At 45.6% G+C, this 19,500-nt stretch overlaps 1 protein-coding gene and 1 long non-coding RNA gene across 4 annotated transcripts in view; one reads left to right on the forward strand and one right to left on the reverse strand.

Annotated features, from left to right (window-relative positions):
* Positions 1-19,500, reverse strand: part of LOC144147296 (calcitonin gene-related peptide type 1 receptor-like) — a 97,361-nt gene that overhangs the window by 67,705 nt on the left and 10,156 nt on the right. The gene's annotated exons all lie outside the window — the stretch shown is intronic.
* LOC144169876 (uncharacterized) lies at positions 14,560-17,933 on the forward strand. The gene is made up of 3 exons (XR_013322533.1): positions 14,560-14,987; positions 16,578-16,677; positions 17,351-17,933. It is a non-coding gene; the product is annotated as an uncharacterized LOC144169876 (long non-coding RNA).

The raw sequence follows: 19,500 nt of genomic DNA on the forward strand, positions 1-19,500 counted from the left end.
TGTTTTAGTACCGTGTGTTGAAGCTGTCGATGGGTATGCGCCATTCAATCCCCATCATCGTGTAGACCGTGCATTAAGGTGATCATCCCCGTTTTGGGCAGCCATGGCTCCGGTCTCGCTTCAGTTGTTCTCTCGTAATATTCTGGTGCCGTTAAGCCCGGGAGAATGAACGTGTGCGACGAAGGAGAACAGCGACATCCCCTCCGGCTTGAGGTTCGCAGAACCCCGCTCTTTTGACTCTTGTTTACGCTGCTCAGCCCCGCCCTCAGCCGGAGGTCATGATGGCTGGCCCTAACTACCTAGTGACGATAGTGACGACCGATCGAATGTGTGAGATGGATAAGCTGCGCCGATAGCGACGTATCCTTCGCGGCGCAAGTAGCAGACTGCTCAAGGCACCAACCGATCTTCTGGAAGCAGCCTCAGTGACTTCGCGCGAGCTTCAAGGGGCCATTGACCTCTCGAAAGTAAGCTAGGACACCGCACTGTACGAAGTAGATAAGAGAGTAACCATATATCGTGCCATCAACCGCCGGCGCTCGGCCTTGAACTCTCGAAAGGCGCCCGGCAGGAGAGCCACTACCAACGGCACTGCAGGCAAGCCAAATTATCCTCGACCAATGTCCATCGTGTACAGTAGTGTTCCGCCAGCACCCCATCCAGACGACCCCCTCACTGCGGCTCACGTCCATCAACCTCGGCAGTTGTCCTGCCGATGCTGCATGCAGATTTCAACTTTAAATAGTGAGCCACGTGAGTGCCAGAGGCTTTGGTACAGTGTCGAGACAACGGACCACAGCCACCCGGAAGTCCAGATATTGACTACATGGGAGCCAGCTGCGAGGTAGCATCGCTCGTCCCAACGATAGACAAGCGTGAAGAGCACGAGGCTTCGTCTGCCGCAGAAAAGGACGACTCAGCGCTCCCTGTCCAAGTAGACAACGGAACATGGGAAATGAAGGACGCGAAAGAAGACAGAGCCTATGCAGTATGGTTTCGAGTATATATTAGTTCCAGAGTTTATGACGGGAGAGTCCTTACCGGAAGTTCGTGGAACCCGACCTGCTCAAACTGTCAAAGTAATGCAGGAACTTACAGTCATGCAGGAATCTAACTCGTTCCATCTCACCGAAGTTGGAAAAGCTGAGAAACCATTCCTTATTACTCCTGTCCCATGCGAGGAGGCTGCGAGACCTGTTAGAGAAGCTGCATCATATTCTAAGTTGATCTCCACCACGAAATTGAACTCATCGGAAACAGAAATTACAGAAAAGCAAACCCAAGGAAGGCGCAAGACTGATTTGGGAACACCGCTCGACTCGCTGTACCAGAGCTACCGCAACAGCGAAAATTTCAGAATTGCCCGACAAGACCATCACTACAATTTCTATAAACGTATACGGGACTGGAAACGTTTCATCTATCTTGGAACACAGTTTGTTTGTCGAAAGCTTCAGCTTGGCTGCGCTTGGCTGTCGTGAAAGCTGTGAGACAGCGGATTCATCGCTGGAAGCAAAAGAGGTGACAGCATTTCGGGGCAGCTGTCAGGGCAGAAAACCAATATAATATGATTGCGGACTAATTGTTCAACACCGCAAGGATTTTCTCGCGGGCGGGAGTGGGTAATAAGACGAGCCGTTTCGACATGATGAAATCCAGCGACCTGTGGAGCAACAGAGAGTCATAGGCACGCTTTCGTGCGCACCGGCGCAAGAAGCATTCGTTGTTCCCAGCTGCTGATCCGCAACAGAAGAGAGCATTGTCGTACACAGCGAGGGTCAGGGCAAGCTGCGAGCTACTCTGAAGATCGAGCAGCATGTCACATACTTCGTCACCGTTTGGCTCCGGTCGCCATACGAGGCAGCAGAAGCGTGACGCCGCAGTGCAAAACTTGCAGTGTCCTGAGGTGCCAAAGAACAAAATCGATTGATTAATTTATTGTTTAGGTTAACGTGCCGACGCATCACAGGCGATGAGGCGCGCCGTAGTGGAGGGCTCGGGATTAATTTTGACCACCTGGGGATCTTTAACGCACGCCGAAATCTCGTACACACGGGCGTTTTTGCTTTTCGCCTCTTTCAGAAAAGTGGCCGCCGCGGCCGGGAATTGAACCCGCCTGCTCGTGCTCAGCAGCGCAACGCCTTAGCCACCCAGCCACCGCGGCGGGTGCCAAAGAAAAAAAGTTCTCCCTACTTGAAGACGGCGTTTTAAGCTATGCCGCAGCTCAGGGGAGTCCTGGGGCCGAATTCTCTGAAACGGCGGAGCGTCGTTGTGAAACGACGGGTTAGCGCCATGCAAATGCATGTGTTGTGGGGTTGGGGCCGTCGCTTTGGGGTTCTCTGCAGGTGGGTGAGCCGCAGAAAAGCAGTGGTGCAAGGGCGCGAAGCGACACCCACTGCCTCCCCCCGTCGTTTCACTTGTCGCTTCGCGCCCTTGCACCACTGCTTTTCTGCGGCTCACCCACCTGCAGAGAACCCCAAAGCGACGGCCCCAACCCCACAACACATGCATTTGCATGGCGCTAACCCGTCGTTTCACAACGACGCCCCGCCGTTTTAGAGAATTCGGCCCCAGGACGCGTCAAAGCGGCGCCTCCGTGCAAAGTGCTATGGGAAGCCCAACTGCCGCTCAATATTTTGGATGTACTGCGGGACTCACTGCGCGAGAATCGTCCTGGGGCGAACGCACTCAAGCAGCGGTACGAGAAACTGCGTCGTCGGAACGTGTTCGAGACACAACGCCAGCTGGGGAAGCTTTTGAACAGCTCGAAAGCTCGGTGTGCGGTACAGCTACAGTGAACTAGAATTCTAGTTCTCTATAGTAGAGCGCTTATGTTTAAGACCAGATACGAACGTTGCGGGCGCGGGAGGATGTTGAAGCTGCCGATGGGTATGCGGTATTCAATCCCCATCATCGTGTAGACCGTGCATTAAAGTGATCATCCCCGTTTTGGGCAGCCGTGGCTCCGGTCTCTCTTCAGTTGTTCTATCGCAATACCATGAATACACGAGGCACCGACAGCCCAAGCCCCTAAGGTGCTTCGCCCCCAAAAAGGTCCATTGTATTTCCCTTGCGCTCGTCTGTTGTGCTTCTTCTGTGGATTTCGGGGCAAAACACCTTTTCATATCACTCGCATCACTGCCAATGTCAAAAGACGATAGTCTTCTGCCGCCCAATGCCGCTCCCCGCTCCGACCCTTTGCGCCCTTTCTGTCCCATCTGGCTCCTCTCGCCATTAATTGAACGAATGTTTATTCAATGCAATCTAATTTTTCTGCCTTCTCGCTGCTTCCGCACCCTTTTTAAGGACAGCGCGCATCGTATTCTTTATATTTTGTTTGTTGTTCGGCCAGGAACAGCACAAAAGGGAGCTCTGTTCTTTTTGCGCTTGCTTTTATCTCGTGTGGCTTGGCTTTTATTGGCCATTAATTGTTAACACGTTCTTTTACTTGTCATCTTAAAAACCACCCCAACGTGTATTTTTGACTAAAAGAACGCGAGAACTACTAGTGAAGTACTTATATTTTGCTTGAAACGTGCCCGAGGTTTTTTTTTTTTTTTTTTGCGCTACACGATGCAGACATGTAAGACTTGTGAACGGTACTGCCTATATATACTACTTTTTGACGAATTGTTTCAACTTTTGGCCGCAAGGCTGAATTAAGGGACAGACAGACAGACCAAAGATTTCGCGTTTAAGTGGCCCAAGAAATTAAAAGATTTGGAGCTAACAGAGAGACTGAATGGTGTCGCTTTGTCAGCATGCATGTTCCGCGTATTTTCAAAGTGGTCGCGGTGCCCGGCTGAATCAGCGGTTGATATCTTTAAACGAGTTAACGCTCGGCTGTACTTTTGTACTGTTTTGTAACTCTGTATCCACGTTGTATACATACTTCCCAAATAGTCTCAACCAGTGACTCAAGCGAAAACCACTACATGCTCGGGACTTGTTTGACAAGCATATCGCGTGCTTGAGTTCGTGATAAGGAGTAACAGAAAACGCACACTCGCTCAACCCATCAGCGCCCGCTAATTCCACCGTTCCGCCCGGCTCGTTCAGAGCTCTTTATCATCGTGCGACACGCACGCAGGAAAACGACATTGTTCGGACCTTCTGTCTACAAACAGCGTATCAACTCGCGCGAGGCCACACAGCCAGAGTCACGGCAGCAGACACTCTTTCGTAAGCTGGCTCTGCAATGCCTTTCGGCCGATGATCACGTGGAATACAGACTTTTTCTCTCGACCGACAGTACACGCATATTTTTTCACGTGGTAATGGCAGTGACTTGTTTGTGATTACCTCACGAAACGTGGAGGGACTAGAGTTCTCTCTTAGCAGCTAAACAAGGGGTGTTCCGTTTTCCTCCAGTAGAAGCCCATGTATTGATAGCGGACGGGAATTACACAACGTTTGAAACTTCACTCGGAGCTACCTGACCACGAAAAGTTAATGACATGCTCCGTAATGTTAGCAGCCAATTGCTATGTAATTGTTTTTCGGGAAAGGTTTAATAAAACAAGAGTTGCAGTCGTTTTCTGCTGAGCATACGTGAGAACGCTGGCTTTGCCGCAAAGCGTTTTTGCATTCGACGAGCAAAACTACACGGAACCGTACGTAGCCTACGTCTGCCCCGAACTCGGACCTCATCGTGTTCTAGTTAAGTCGCACCGATGAACTACATGCTTTCTCGACGCGTTTGGGGCGTGTTACGCGCTCGAACCGAAGGACCAAGCTCATTCCGTGAGGGGAACGAACATTCCGGTGTGTGCTACAACTGCGGGGTCACCGTCGAAATGATCGGCCTTTTGAAGAAATTTCCGCGTGTCAGTGGTGTCCACATGATCAGCACGTGCTCATGGAGTGGTCTTGAAGGTTTCGTGGTCTCCTCCTGGCGCGTCAGTGTGAATGCGTCACCGTCGAACTTGAGCGGCACGCGGCTGTGTTACGTTTATTATCTTGCTGGCTTGTATTTTTCCTGCTCTCTGGGGGAACGCGAGCAGCTGTATCGCATTCATTGTCTTCGCTCCAGCTTCCTTTCTGCACACGAAGGCCACGAGAAACCCCGACCAGCGAGTAAAGGGTCGAACACATGGGCGGAAAAACACGCGTCCCCGCGCGCGTCTCCGCGCCGAGAACCGGTTTGGCTGCCGGATGACCCGTCGCGATTAGACAGTTTAGCGCACGCAGCGGCTCTGCGCGCGCAAGCAACTTGCGGAGGAGCGAGAGAGCATGCGCAGTACGTAAGCGGCAGCCGCGCGCATTGCGTGCGCCCGCAAGTTTTGGATTCTCGCGTTGCGAGTTTTGCGGGATCAGCGGGCCGTGCGCGAGGCCCCTCCCGTTCTCTTTCCAGTCGCTCTCGCCCGTGAACGAAAGGAACAAAGGAACGGCGTCTCCCCACAAACTGGTTTACGGCTTCTTCTGGCTAGGTTTACGTCTGGCGCTGGCCGACAACCTCATGTTTCGTTCGCTAACCTGGCGTTCAGTGGCGCTGCATGACACACAAAGCGCGCATTTTGGCGCTACTGGTTTATCCACGCACCAACTTCTGCATGCCGTCAACTAAAACTGGTTTTTCGCGAGAACTTCGCTGCGCGCGCTGTGCTGCCCCTACGTGCGCGCGCAACTCTGTGCGTACGCTCAACTAAAACTGTATAATGGTCCCGTCAGTAAACACCCCATTTACAGATGAAGAAAAAGCGTTTGATTCTGTGGACAGCGTCACAGTATCGAAAGCACTGAAAGACTAGAGTATAGCGGAGACTTACGTATAAGTTGGATGCCATATACGACGGATGCATTGGGAGGATAATTCCTCAAAAGAAGGGTGAAAAATTCCAGATCAGGAAACGTGTGAGACAAATAGACAATTTTTCGTTAAAATTGCCTGCCTGGAAAGGGTATTCAAGAATTTTACTGGGAGGAGTGAGGATTACGGATAAATGTAAAATGTTTGAGCCACTTGGGACTTCCGCAAGGCGTAGTCTCGCACAGGGAGAGAACACCTGCCAAAATGCTTCCGTGCTAGCACTTCGAAAGCTTGGTCGCAGGGTGAATGATAAATATGAAAAAATAGAAGAAAATGATATTAAACAGACACGCAGGAAGCACACACTCTTCAGCTTAGGTAACAAAATGTTTGAAGTGCACGATTACAACTACGTCTGATGATTGTTCATGCTGATACCAACCACGAGAAAGAAATGTTGTGCATAACAAGTATGGGCTGTTGTGCACTAACGCTTAGGTACGGAACGCTTAGGTGCAACGCTTAGGTGCAACGTTTAGGTACGGAAAAACAGGGTCTTGAACCAGAGGAGACACTCTGTTTGAAGACAACACATATACCAAGTTAAGAATGAAAAAATAGACTCCGGATAGGCGTGCAATGCGACGAAATGACAACCGCTGGATCATCATGGTGACATAGTGGCTACCGAGAGACAGGCCTGGAAGTATGGGAACACCATTAACTGATACAGGTAGCAAATACAAAACATCCTGGGGCAAAGAATGCCCTTGGGCAGCACAGCTAGAAAAGGAGCAGTCAGAAGTCAGTCGTAGAGGCCTTCGTTACGTACTAGAGATAGGGTGATGATGGCGATGATGACCAGAATAATGACTAATGATTGTTATGATGACTAAATTTAATGATTGTCGACTATGGTACGAATTAAATTTACAAAAACAGCCAAAATTGTGCGTTACTCATCTTTCCTTTTTACAAGGTAGCTTTGGTGTGAAAGGAAGGACCACTGATAGAACGGATCCCAAGCGGATCAATAAGGAAGAAGTCCCTGGGACCAGGGAACTTATAAAGAATCTTCTCTGCTAATTGCTAAAATTGTTTCTCGCGCAACGTTGTTATTATTATATTCGCACGGATCACAATCTATATGAATAAACAGATATTGCCTGGGACCATATTGTAAAGGAACCAAATGACAATCAGAAAAACAAGTCTTCGAGTGGTATAAGTGAACAGCTGCCAGAAACCAGCCGGTGCATACGAACGGCCAAACGAACATGCGGTGAATCCTGATAAACCTTAAAACGCCGCTGATTCCTCATCGAGCTACCCATATAAAAAAATTTCATGCTCGGTAATCAACTCGTGCACGATGATGCTGACGCCAAACAGTGGCCTTCGGTATCTGTGGCCACGGGGGTCACAAACGCAGTTAATGATGTATAAACGTAAATTACCCTGAAGACTCCGTTTCACCAGGAGAAATCGCAAACGGTAAGGTGACCTTATTCCCCATTCGTTAGTTGGGTATTTTTGCTCTCACGGCACTTTAATCGAAGAATATCAGTCAACTTGCTTATTACGCTCTATTCTAAACCCTCTATTCTAAACCACAGCCTGAACGTGCGTCCAGAGAAGCAAGGCGATGATTTTACCCAAGTGGTCACTGCTGACTTACCCGTTTCATTTTGGCATTTTAAATGCGTAGCTTTCTATGACTGCTACATAAGGATGTCTGTGGACCGTGTGTTAATGAATCCCGATGTATGAAAATAGGGTAGAAGGATTGGTCGAGAGGGTTGCGACTTCACACGACCTCGACAAAAATACCAAAATATATAAAAAGATAAAAGTATATATATATATATATATATATATATATATATATATATATATATATATATAAATAGAGAGAGAGAGAGGCTTTCTTGACTTCCAACCCTTCTTTATGTCTTAATTCAACGAGCCCCTCATTTCTCATTCTGATTCTCTACATGCAAAGCGAGCGCCTCTGTTCTGGCAGTCTTGGTGTCATAGGGAGCTTAGGAGGGTTCAACGCTGGTCGACCACTCTCGACATGTCGTAGACACTCGAGTCACGGCCCGGGGGTTAAAAAAAAGGTCCCCTTCACCCCGAGTAGTCCGAGTGGCGCTGGCTACCACCCCCAAGCACAGGAAACAAAAATACCTAAACATAAATACCCCAGAAAGTGGTGGGGAAAATCGCCCCGCCGGTACCGTAGTGGTTATCGCACCAGACCGGTATTCTGGAGGTCGTGGGTTCGGATCCCACCTGGCGGGAATTTTTTCTCCACTTTCTTTCCAAATTCTTTATCTGTTTCTATGACCTACCACATCCTCCCCTTGGCTTTCCGAGGTTTTCTTGACTGCCAACCCTTATTTCTATATATATATATATATATATATATATATATATATATATATATATATATATATATATATATATATATATATATATATATATATATATACATACACGAGAGGGTAGACACACGTATGAAAACGATGATCGAACTAACGTTTCAACCGGACCCCGGTCGAAACGTTAGTTCGATCATCGTTTTCATACGTGTGTCTACCCTCTCGTGTATTTTTGAAACCGAATCCCGGAACTTATTCATCGCTATATATATATATATATATATATATATATATATATATATATATATATATATATATATATATATATATATATATATATATATATATATATAACACAGAAATAAGGGTTGGCAGTCGAGAAAACCTCGGAAAGCAAAGGGGAGGATGTGGTAGATCATTGAAACAGATTAAGAATTTGGAAAGAAAGAAAGAAAGTGAAGAAAAAATGCCCGCCAGGTGGGATCCGAACCCACGACCTCCAGAATGGGAAAATCGCCCCGCCGGTAGCGTAGTGGTTATCGCACCAGACCGGTATTCTGGAGGTCGTGGGTTCGGATCCCACCTGGCGGGCATTTTTTCTTCACTTTCTTTCTTTCTTTCCAAATTCTTAATCTGTTTCAATGATCTACCACATCCTCCCCTTTGCTTTCCGAGGTTTTCTCGACTGCCAACCCTTATTTCTGTGTTATTTTCAAACGAGCCCCTCATTTCCTATTCTGATTCGCTTTATGCATAGCGAGGGCCTCTGTTCTGGCAGTCTTGTTGCCAAAGGGAGCTTAAGAGGGTTCAAAGCTGGTCGACCACTCTGGACATGTCGTAGACACTCGAGTCACGACCCGGGGGTTAAAAAGAAGGTCCCCTTCACCCCGATTAGTCCGAATGGCGCTGGCTACCACCCCCAAGCACAGGAAACAAACATACCTAACATAAATACCCCAGAAAGTGAATGGGAAAATCGCCCCGCCGGTAGCGTAGTGGTTATCGCACCAGACCGGTATTCTGGAGGTCGTGGGTTCGGATCCCACCTGGCGGGCATTTTTTCTTCACTTTCTTTCTTTCTTTCCAAATTCTTAATCTGTTTCAATGATCTACCACATCCTCCCCTTTGCTTTCCGAGGTTTTCTCGACTGCCAACCCTTATTTCTGTGTTATTTTCAAACGAGCCCCTCATTTTCTATTCTGATTCGCTTTATATATATATATATATATATATATATATATATATATATATATATATATATATATATATATATATATTTGTTTCCTGTGCTTGGGGGTGGTAGCCAGCGCCACTCGGACTACTCGGGGTGAAGGGGACCTTTTTTTTAACCCCCGGGCCATGACTCGAGTGTCTACGACATGTCTAGAGTGGCCGACCAGCGTTGAACCCTCTTAAATGACCTACCCCATCCTCCCCTTTGCTTTCCGAGGTTTTCTTGGCTGCCAACTCTTATTTCTGTGTTATTTTCAACCAGCCCCCCATTTCCCATTCTGATTCGTCATATATATATATATATATATATATATATATATATATATATATATATATATATATATATATATATATATATATATATATATATATATATATATATATATATATAAGCTTGTTTGTGTCCACTGCAGTACAAAAGCCTCTCCAAAAGATTTCAAGCCACGCCTATCGAGTGCCAGCTGAGTCCATGGTTTTCCCCCAAATTTTCGTAGCTTATCTCGCCAATGAGTTCTTGGCCGACCCCTACATATATATATATATATATTAAGGGGGTTTATTGCTTATAGACGCACAAGTCACAGAAGTACTGAACCGCACAGGGAGCCGGCAATCATCAGACCCACAGCCGCGCAGACCGAGATTCTTCGACACGTGCGGCTGGTTGTCTGCCAGCAACATGGCGACATCTGATAGCACATGACCATTGTGGGGCATTGTCCGCTCTTCCTTATTATTACCTCCCGCTCTACCTCAACAAAATATATATATATATATATATATATATATATATATATATATATATATATATATATATATATATATATATATATATATATATATACAGGCAAAAGATATAAAAAGTATACAATACGCAAAAAATTTTAAAGTTTGGAGGTCTGGAGACAAAACAAACATATATAGGAAGGTCTATTCCATCAAGCACCGCAACGCAATCGACTAACATAAATATAAAGTTCAAGAAACAAAAAGAAGTCGACATAGGAACACAAAAATATTACAAGAATAAAACAAATAGAGAAATTAGGAAGACAGAAATAAACAAAATCACGGCGGTTTATCTTCTAATGCGGCGTCATGTAGTAACAAAAAAACAAAGAAAATAAATGCCCTGTCTGGGTTGAAAACAGCGTCCAAGAGGGGCAAGATAAAAGCAGCATAAAATAAAAACAAAACAGAGAATAAGGTTTATCTCCGTGGTATCGAGGGTGGCGCGAAGCACAACAAAAACAAAACACCAACTCACTGCGACAAGTGAATTCGGCCTGTTTAAACCGCATGCATCCGGTCAACTCCGCGTGGTCGCATGAAAGAAATGCGCGACAAATTTGACGATTCAACTGCGACTGCTATGCATTATATGACAATTCCCCAATAGGGAACTTCGGACCCAAATGGATGGGTCCCCGTGGTCCCGGAGCCTGCAAATCAGACATTTCTTTATACCACGATAAGAAGCCAGCCCTTGAGGGCAGCTTCTGTAGACACACATGACCGCCACACTATACGGCTTATTCTTTCTTCTGCGCGCTATGTGATCACCGACGGAGCTCTTGAGTAGCTTCGCACGTGTATAGATCACTTTATTCCCGAGAAGACATCGGTAGGACAACATTGCCGTTGGAAGTGGTGTATGTCGTCATATCTACGCGTGGTTGACTCGACAGCTTGATCAGACCGCACGCCACTAATGCATTTCTCTAGAAACGCTATCCACGCGGAAAAAAGAAAGACGTACACTCCTTCTATCAGCAACGACTGCGGATAAGGAGATCATTTTGGCGACCCTCCCGGCAAACGTTTGCAGCATAGGCTCGGGGATGCGCGATAAGAGAAGCATCTTCCACTGAGAGTCAAGCCTAGTTCCATAAAACTATATTCGATAACCGAACATTACGTGCGGAAAGCATAAGGCTTTGGAGGAAAGAAAAATTCAGGGAAGCACGCACTAATGAGCAAGACTTGAAGGTAGCGAAGCTGTACGGAACCTTCATGACCATCGCAACGGTTTAAATTCAGGATTGCAGCCGATTTGCTTGTCGTTGCTGGAACGACCTTCGCTTCATCTTTGTTGGTAGAAGTGTTAGCTTTCTTCATTTTTGTAAGTTATAATCACTGGTCATTAAACGTTGTGTGTGCATTAGTACGTTTCACCACTCATGGTTGAACTGAGCGTCGGCTCCCGTTACTGACGGATGTTCTCGCTGCTCACTAGCGGTATACCGGCTGCACGTTGCCGGCACCGCTTACGCACCTTCGCCCGGTAGTGTTGTACGGATTAGGTGTTTTCTGACCTGCGACGTCTCTTTGTAGCATTCTACGTGGTCACGTGGTCCGTGTTGGCTCTCTGCCCCTCGATCCCCAGCGCGACGACCCTCGAGGCGAGCGTCCTCCTCATTGGGTAAAAGGGTATTGGGTATTGTAAAATTGTAACCACTCCCCTCGGTAATGCTGTCCGGCCCTGAGAGTAAATAAATAAATAAATTGGGGATGCGGACGACTCGTGGGCGACCCATCCCTCCACCTGAGCTGGCGCACTTCTCAGACGCATGCGAATGACGAACGCACAGCCCTATATTGTGAGCGGAGTCATTGAGTGACGCGAGCAGTGTGATTGCGATACCGAAAGTGTTGCCACAATTATGCTAGAATTTTTTTCGTCAATCTTGGCCAATCTCTCTAAGTGGGTATGTTTGACGTGATGAACATGTGCCGGGGCCGTAACTAGCGAGAGACGTGAGCAGTGCGATTGCGATGGTGAAAGTGTTGCCACGATTAGCTGGAGTGTTTTTTTTTTGTTTTTGGGGGTTGGGGGGCAATCTTGGCCAATCTGTCTAAGTAGGTATGTTGGGCGTGACAGACGTGCGTCGGGGTTTTAACTGCTGGGCGGTCGCCGCAAGCCACAAGCTCACGTGCGTGCGCTCGGCAATTTCTTGGTATTTTTAACTGCGGACACAAAAAATTACGATCGGCTAAAGAGCTTCGCTCTTAAAACTTTTTTTCCCTATGGATAAGGCTTTTGGCGCCAACTTCCATACACTGGGCAAAAAAAACAAAAAAAAACAGGTGAAATTGCACAGCTGGCAATCGATGTCGCAAGATACTGTGTTTTATGTGCCTGTGGGCGCTTGCTGATTCTTTTAGTACTAAGCGAGTGTTTTGTTGATTTTCCACAACCAATTCGCTTTACAGACGTGTTCTCTCCGAAGAATACCGTGGGTTGTCACGAATCAGGCACCAAAGCGAGACAGAATGCCTGCTTCTAAGCTGCTGTAATATTGAAGGCAAATAGTTGCAGATGCCATCCCTATTCAGGTCCTTAGATGTACGACGCGACAGCGTCACTTTAACGTTGAGGGAGCGTTCATGAGAGGAGTCGCTGCATTGACCATATAATGCTTTCCAAGCACTGGTCAGCTAAGAAAGCAAGAAAAGCCGCAACGGTTTGTAACCGCCGGCGTACAGAAAAGGCAGAGACCATGTATGGTTTTGTGGCTTAAGGTGTGAGCATGAAAGGTTGCGGGTGCAGTGTGGTGGTCAGTGTAAGCGAGAAAGCGACAGTGTCAGTGTTTCAAAGTGTTTATTTTCTAGCCTCGTGCTCGCATCTGATGTAGTGGTTCAAGTTTGTTAAAAGAGAGAGAGGAGACCGTCATTGAGTAAGAAATAGTGGAAGTTTAGAAATTTGGGGTAAACAGAAGGTAGGTAAACAGATGGTTTGGGCTCAATCATGGAGCCCAAAGTCCAAGACTTTAGATGAAGCAGCTCCTTCCATTGCTTTCTCAATCTGCTCACGCTGATCTTGAAGTGACGAGTTGGCCAAGGCTGCCTCCAGTGTATCTACAGCCGAGGGATATGTAATGTTGGAGTGTTCTTCCCTGAGCATATCCTAGGAAATGACCAGATGGCCTGGAAGAGGGTGGATGCTTCCACGCATTTAGCAGTTTTAACTAAATGTCGGATGTTTCGTATACCAAACATCTTCGCCCGTCTAGATTTGTGAATACAATTGCTGGCTTGTATCTTATTCAGAGTTCGCTATTCCTTAACGTTGGGAAATCCGTGTGGCACGGGGAAGGATCATGTTTCTAGGCGTATGATGAGGAGAAATTCTCCATAACTTTCGTGGAGTGGGATGTGGCAGTCTTGGTCGCAAGAAACGCAGTATGCGAGTTCGCGTGCTTCACGGTCGGCCGCCTCGTTCCCTTGGAGGGCCCGCGAGTCGGGGTGTCTGTGCGATGTTGTGAGCTTTTTTCATTCTTTCTGAAGCGTTTAGGTGTTCTTCCAGCCGCCAACGGTATATTGGTCTTTTAAGAGTCTGTAATTATGTTGTAGCTTTTGATAGTTTCGCTATAGGAACTGCCAAGAGAATGGCTCTGATTTCCGCTTATTTCGTTCTAATTTGCAGGATAATCACACAGTCACAAAGATTAATATTGCCACGGTAGTTCACTACAATTGCTTCCTTCGTACTTAAGTACGTCCAGGCGTCGTTGTATACTGTGTTTTCATGGTTTTTGAACTTTACTCTAGGTCATTTAATCTGGGCTGGTCGCTTGTCCTTGTGCAGGTTTGGATTCATATTTATGGTAGGGGAGAGCTTGTGTGGACATTCGCTGGATTGTTGACATGTTCATTATGGCGTCCAGTCATTTATTTTCCGCAAGGGTCCCTCTCTTCCATAGGATGGCCGGTACAGATTTAATTTTTCTCAAAAGTTCCCTTTGTGCTAGGTAAATGGCTTATATGATTTCTTCAGAGGTGTTATAAAGACCCGATTCGAGGACCTTTTCAGTGACTGCAAAAATTTGGCGGTTGAGGGCTGCCTCATATGCTGTCCTCAGATGGTATTTAGCTGGATTTTTTGTCGGTGAGGGTAAGCTTGTGGTTGGTACGGAAATTCGTACAACATTCTGCTCGTGATCAGTGCCTACTCGAGTCTTATTGAAATACCGAATTTGTTTTGTACGCCGATTATACTAGCCTGTTTATTGCTGATTGCTTTATAGACAGCGGCACTCAATCCGTCGAGGCATGGGGACTTCCCCTCCGCGCATTCCGAACCGTGCCAGTACACCGATAAAAACGCTAATTCCGTCGGAAGGCCATCTACACTCTAATCCTGGTAACCTATAATGTAACCTCTAAACGGAACAATGGAGCTAATTGCATATTTTCTTTATCCCAGTCCACTCTAAGAGATACAGGCGTCAAGTTAAAAGTGGTGTAAGGGTTACGTCAGCAATTTAAAGGTTACTTCAACAAAATCTGACATGCAACCTTTACGTTGTAACCTATAAAACGCCCGGTAACCCACAAGAGATGCTTGTAGCGCCATCTCGCCAGGGTACCTGTGATTTCTGCGTTGCATGACGGGATATAGAGAAATGGCGGCGCCCGCAGGCCCGGTGGTTGCGTTTTCGCGCCACTAGAGCCTTTTCACCGCTGTGATTCCCCTACGATAAAGAGAGACTTGTTTGTCGGCGTGAGTCATGGAGGCTGCGGCGAGCCTGTTTGTGACTGGCAGCGCTACACGGCCCGTTCTTCTACGGCCATCAAGTTCGCATGCTGGACCAATGCCCCGGCGCCAGTGGGAGTGAACTAGGTGAGCCTATTCCCGTAACGGCTTCCGCGTTTTCATTGGATGGATGTTTGCTGGGGGCTTTTCAAATGCAATATTTGAAATTGCAGCATTCGAAAGGGATTTTCGTCACCTGACTGGCTACTTCGATGTATGTTTTCTTTTGTCCGCGATGGCAATTGAATGAAATCACGGGCTTGCGTTCGTTGCGTCAGATTAGAGTGGACGATCGGGCAAGCCCGTACATTGTAACAGATACCGGAGCTCATGACCTGCTTTTTGCGCTGTTATTAGCGGAGCGTCAGCTTGTGGGCCTTCGTTATGTGTTGAGCGTTTCGTTTACGCTGTTCGCTGCATCGGGCGCACTCGACGAATTATTAACCCATTTAATTGTCAGATAGCTCTGTTTGAGTAATTGAATTTTTTTCGTTAAACTTATATTATCGCGCTATTCTGTGGGTATTATCATTTTGTTTCAGCCGTCGCGGAATGTTCATTTTTCTCGCTGCATATCTTCGTAATTGTGTCTAGTTTATTTATCTTGTGTGAATATATCCGGGTAAACACAAGGTGTGTGTGCTGCAGAAAAGTAGTCCGTGAAATGCTGCCCGAAATTTCTTAAATCACTTTTCCCAAGCACAAGCCTCTTCATTATTTTCATTTGTTTTACTTGAGCGGGTAAATTAAGTTGTAGTCATTTTGAGACAGCGGGCCATTTTCACCATGTTAATTTGGTTCATTATTCTCATTTGCACAAATCAGTCGTTTATTTATTCATGTGGTATTGCAGGGCAAATGGCTGTGCCGCGTGATACAAGTGTGATGCAGTAAAGCGGTTTTAGAGAATGGTGGCATGTATGAGCCAGCATGCAGGTTGATTGAATGTTCTTTTTTTGATTATATAGAAATTGTGACGAATTTTGTTACAGACTGGGCCGGCCAAGTTACACATAGACATGTGTAAAAATGGATGCTGCACCCTCATTAGTGCCCGCCTGTTCGAAAAGTGTGCTTGCATCTGGCTACCTATGCTATGACTTTTAGAACTACTGTTTTTATTGCAGACAGTGTTCTTTGAGCTGGCAACCAGGACTCCGTGGCGTATATGACACAAGTAGAAATTAAGTCTGATTTCAGTCGAAACAACAGTATGAAAATGCAATAACTAAAACACATCCATTCAAATATTCTATGTAAAGACGCCAACCGGACCTGCACAGACAAAAGTATGACTGACTTCGAGGCTTTCCTCGTGTGTTATGGTGACATACTTCGTACCTTATTTTTCCTCGTGTTTAGCGACTCTTTCTATCGGTTCGTTACAGCATGTAGGCTATGAATTTACATAACGATGTCCTCAGCATGGAGATTTGTAGTTTTTCAACAACTGTAGCTACTCTATAACATGTGTAGTTCAGCAGGGTCAACACAAAATATTACGAAAAAGAGCTCTTTAATAAAATTCTAGTTGTTAGTCAGTGCTTCTGTTGTGTTCTTTTCTTCGTCTTATCAAGTTTAAGGTTTAAGGTTCTTCTTTCATTATAAGTGTATACCAACTGTCCAGCTACCAACCCTATTGCATTTTAACCCAAATAACCCATCGTGTCATTACAGGTACATAGAGACGGTTTTGGACCTCCTGGAAATGCCACTTTCAGATCGGTGCAAGTTCTAGATGGACCCACTCCCACAACACATCAGGACGAAAAAAAATGCAAGTTGGCGATTCATTTTTACTAATAGCCGAGAAAGAAAACGCCGATCAAAACACTTTACTGAAACGAAAAACTTTTCGGCTTCCACTTGGGAGCCTCATACAAAATGAGATTCCCAGTACGAGGAGGAGGAAGAGGGGATGTTTACGTACAGCCAAGAATGTGATGCAAACGGCGTCAGCATGGTGAAAGCACGTTTCCTGGGTTTAGGGCGACGTTCGCTCTGTTGCGTGTACTAGTGATTCCACATGAAGGCGCAAAGTGTTTTTCTCTTTTCCAAATGTATGTGCGGCACCCCAGTTTTATCTCGTGGCCCAAAGTTTCTGCCTGTTCTGGGTGAGCTTGCAGAAACATTGGGCGAGATAAACTTGAACACGCCACGATTAAAATTGGGGCGGGTTGGCCGGTATGACTATATAGCTTCGCTTGTTCTGAACAATGCGGCTGTGTAACTTACACTGTGTAACGATTACTGAAGTGATATGAAGTTATTCGAAAGGTCGTAAATCACTCTATTTCTGGTGTGGCCTATCATTTCATTCTCTGGTCAGCGTCTTCATTTCCGTGCAATATATTTTGTGTACTTCCCATGCCTGTGGTTTGGTGTGCGGGGCTCATGGTTGCACTGGATTTGTTCTTTCTTCTGAAATTTCCTGTATATGGCTTTTCAAGGTGGTGAAATCCAAGTGATGGCCCCTCATATATATACCTCCATCTACGGCAGCAGGGAACAAGTTATTCAGATGACCTCAAGAAATCTTCAGCATGCCCTGATTTTGTGCGTGCATGTGTACTACATAAAATGCCCAGCTTATCTCTGTATTTTTTAAAGTGCCTTTTTTCTGCAGGAAAATATATACCCACTTGAAAGTTTCTCCAAAAGACAGATTGCAGTCTGTCGAAAAGCTTGTTAGTGTTGCATAAAAAAAGATAACTTGGAGTGGGAATCTACAACTCAGGTGGAGTTGCAAAAACAAACCTAAAAGGGAAGTGTAAAGATGTATTCGTAAAGAGGAATTGATTCCGAATGTAACATTATATACTCTGGGTTACGCGGACAATGTAGCGAATATAGCCCTAAATACTGCTTTGTATGAAACAGTGATTTTGTAATAAATGTTCTTTCTACTTTGCTACATTTTGCTGTATTTCTGTGCGGAACCATGACAATAACGCTGGACTGGGTAAATACACATCTGAGAACCGTGTAATAAATTTAACTCAAATTCCAATTCGTCTAAAATTGTTCAATGGCAGTATCCAAACAATTCCATATTTTGAAATACTTTGTATACATCCGTGAAAATATTGAGGTAAAGCATCTGTATATTTTTGTGCCGTGTTTGTGAAGCTGTCCACACTACATTTATCAAACAGGTGTAATAAGTATATATGACTAAACTGAATTCTACTTTGAAATCTAAAGCAATATAGGAAAAGTCTAATACTCATTAAGGGTCAATAATACGATTGGGAGAGTTCACGCTTTCCTTTTTAAGAAATAACCCTCAGGTGTTTCATAATGAAAGACGGGAATGGATGCCAAACTACTTGAAATATGGTTCTGTTAAATGTGCAAACATATGTGCATGTATTGCAATAATTTTTTGAGAATCACGACCTGAGTTTTCACACAAGAAATTTTGGCTTACAGCCATGTGATCGCAGCTTTGGCATCATTTTGAAGCAAGCTATCAAGTGCATGTTTTCACTAAAATTTGGTTTCACGAAAACTAACTGTTGTTTAACTAAACCTTAAATCCATGTCCAAAATTTACTAAAAGATCTATCATGCATGTTTGATGCTCGTTTCTTAAATGGCACGAAATAGATGCAAACATCAAATTTTGTCATGCCTGTTCATAAGAGTTAAGCATTGCCAATATTCACGAAGATTTTTTAGTGACAACTTAGATAATGATTATCGAACAGGTCATGCTATGCATATATATTAGAACATTTTCAAGATTTCTGGCACCGCCTTTTAGGAATTATAAAGGTAACTTCTATTTTGGCCACAGCCGTGTGGCCGGAAGCTTATACAAAGGACGAACAAAAGGCAACCGAGGATTGCAGAGTTCACACTGCGCAATGGAAAGCGTGCCACACATATCGTCTTCCACTGACACACTGTTTCTTTACCGCGCCAGAAAGGCGCCATCGGGGCTGGCCACAGCGGCGCCGGCAGAAGCGCGCGTGGCATGCAACATGACAGCTTCCAGGTGTGTGGCCTTGGACGGCGGTAGATGTCACCTATATAAAGGTATACATGCTGAAAGCTGCAAAGTAACCTATAACTAAGTAACCCTTACGCGTATACGTATATAAAGGTTACTAATATATAGGTTACCTTTGTACCTTATAAATTATAGGTTACAAAAATTCGAAAGTGTGCACCTCTATTAAGGGTTACGCAGCTTAGAGTGTAGATATGGCGTTAGCGATGAGTTGGAGCGCCGCCAGACGGCGCTATAGATACTGCAATAATAAAATACGCAATACAGTTTCCGTCGGGGATAGAGCCTTTCTCAGTAAAGCGTATACACGGAAGCTGTGCCCTTTGTACTGCTGTGAAGATGGACGGCCAGCTCAATAAGGGCAGCAACGACGAGGGAAGCGAGAAAAATCGACAGTTTTATTGGCAGGAAGAATGACGAGGAGGTCGACAAGGCATATAATATATGGAAAAAGACGACGGGTTCGACGTGTGGTGGAGTAAGGAATTTGGTTAGTACAGCAACAATAATAGGCTTATTCCTCTAGTCATTCGCGATGCGGGAGCTCGCCGCTCTCCACCTCTCCTCTCTTTCCAATCCTCTGTT

The sequence above is a fragment of the Haemaphysalis longicornis genome, unplaced genomic scaffold, assembly GCF_048455015.1.
Source record: "Haemaphysalis longicornis isolate Haplotype H1 unplaced genomic scaffold, Haemaphysalis longicornis Haplotype H1 scaffold_1, whole genome shotgun sequence".
Classification (NCBI taxonomy): domain Eukaryota; kingdom Metazoa; phylum Arthropoda; class Arachnida; order Ixodida; family Ixodidae; genus Haemaphysalis; species Haemaphysalis longicornis.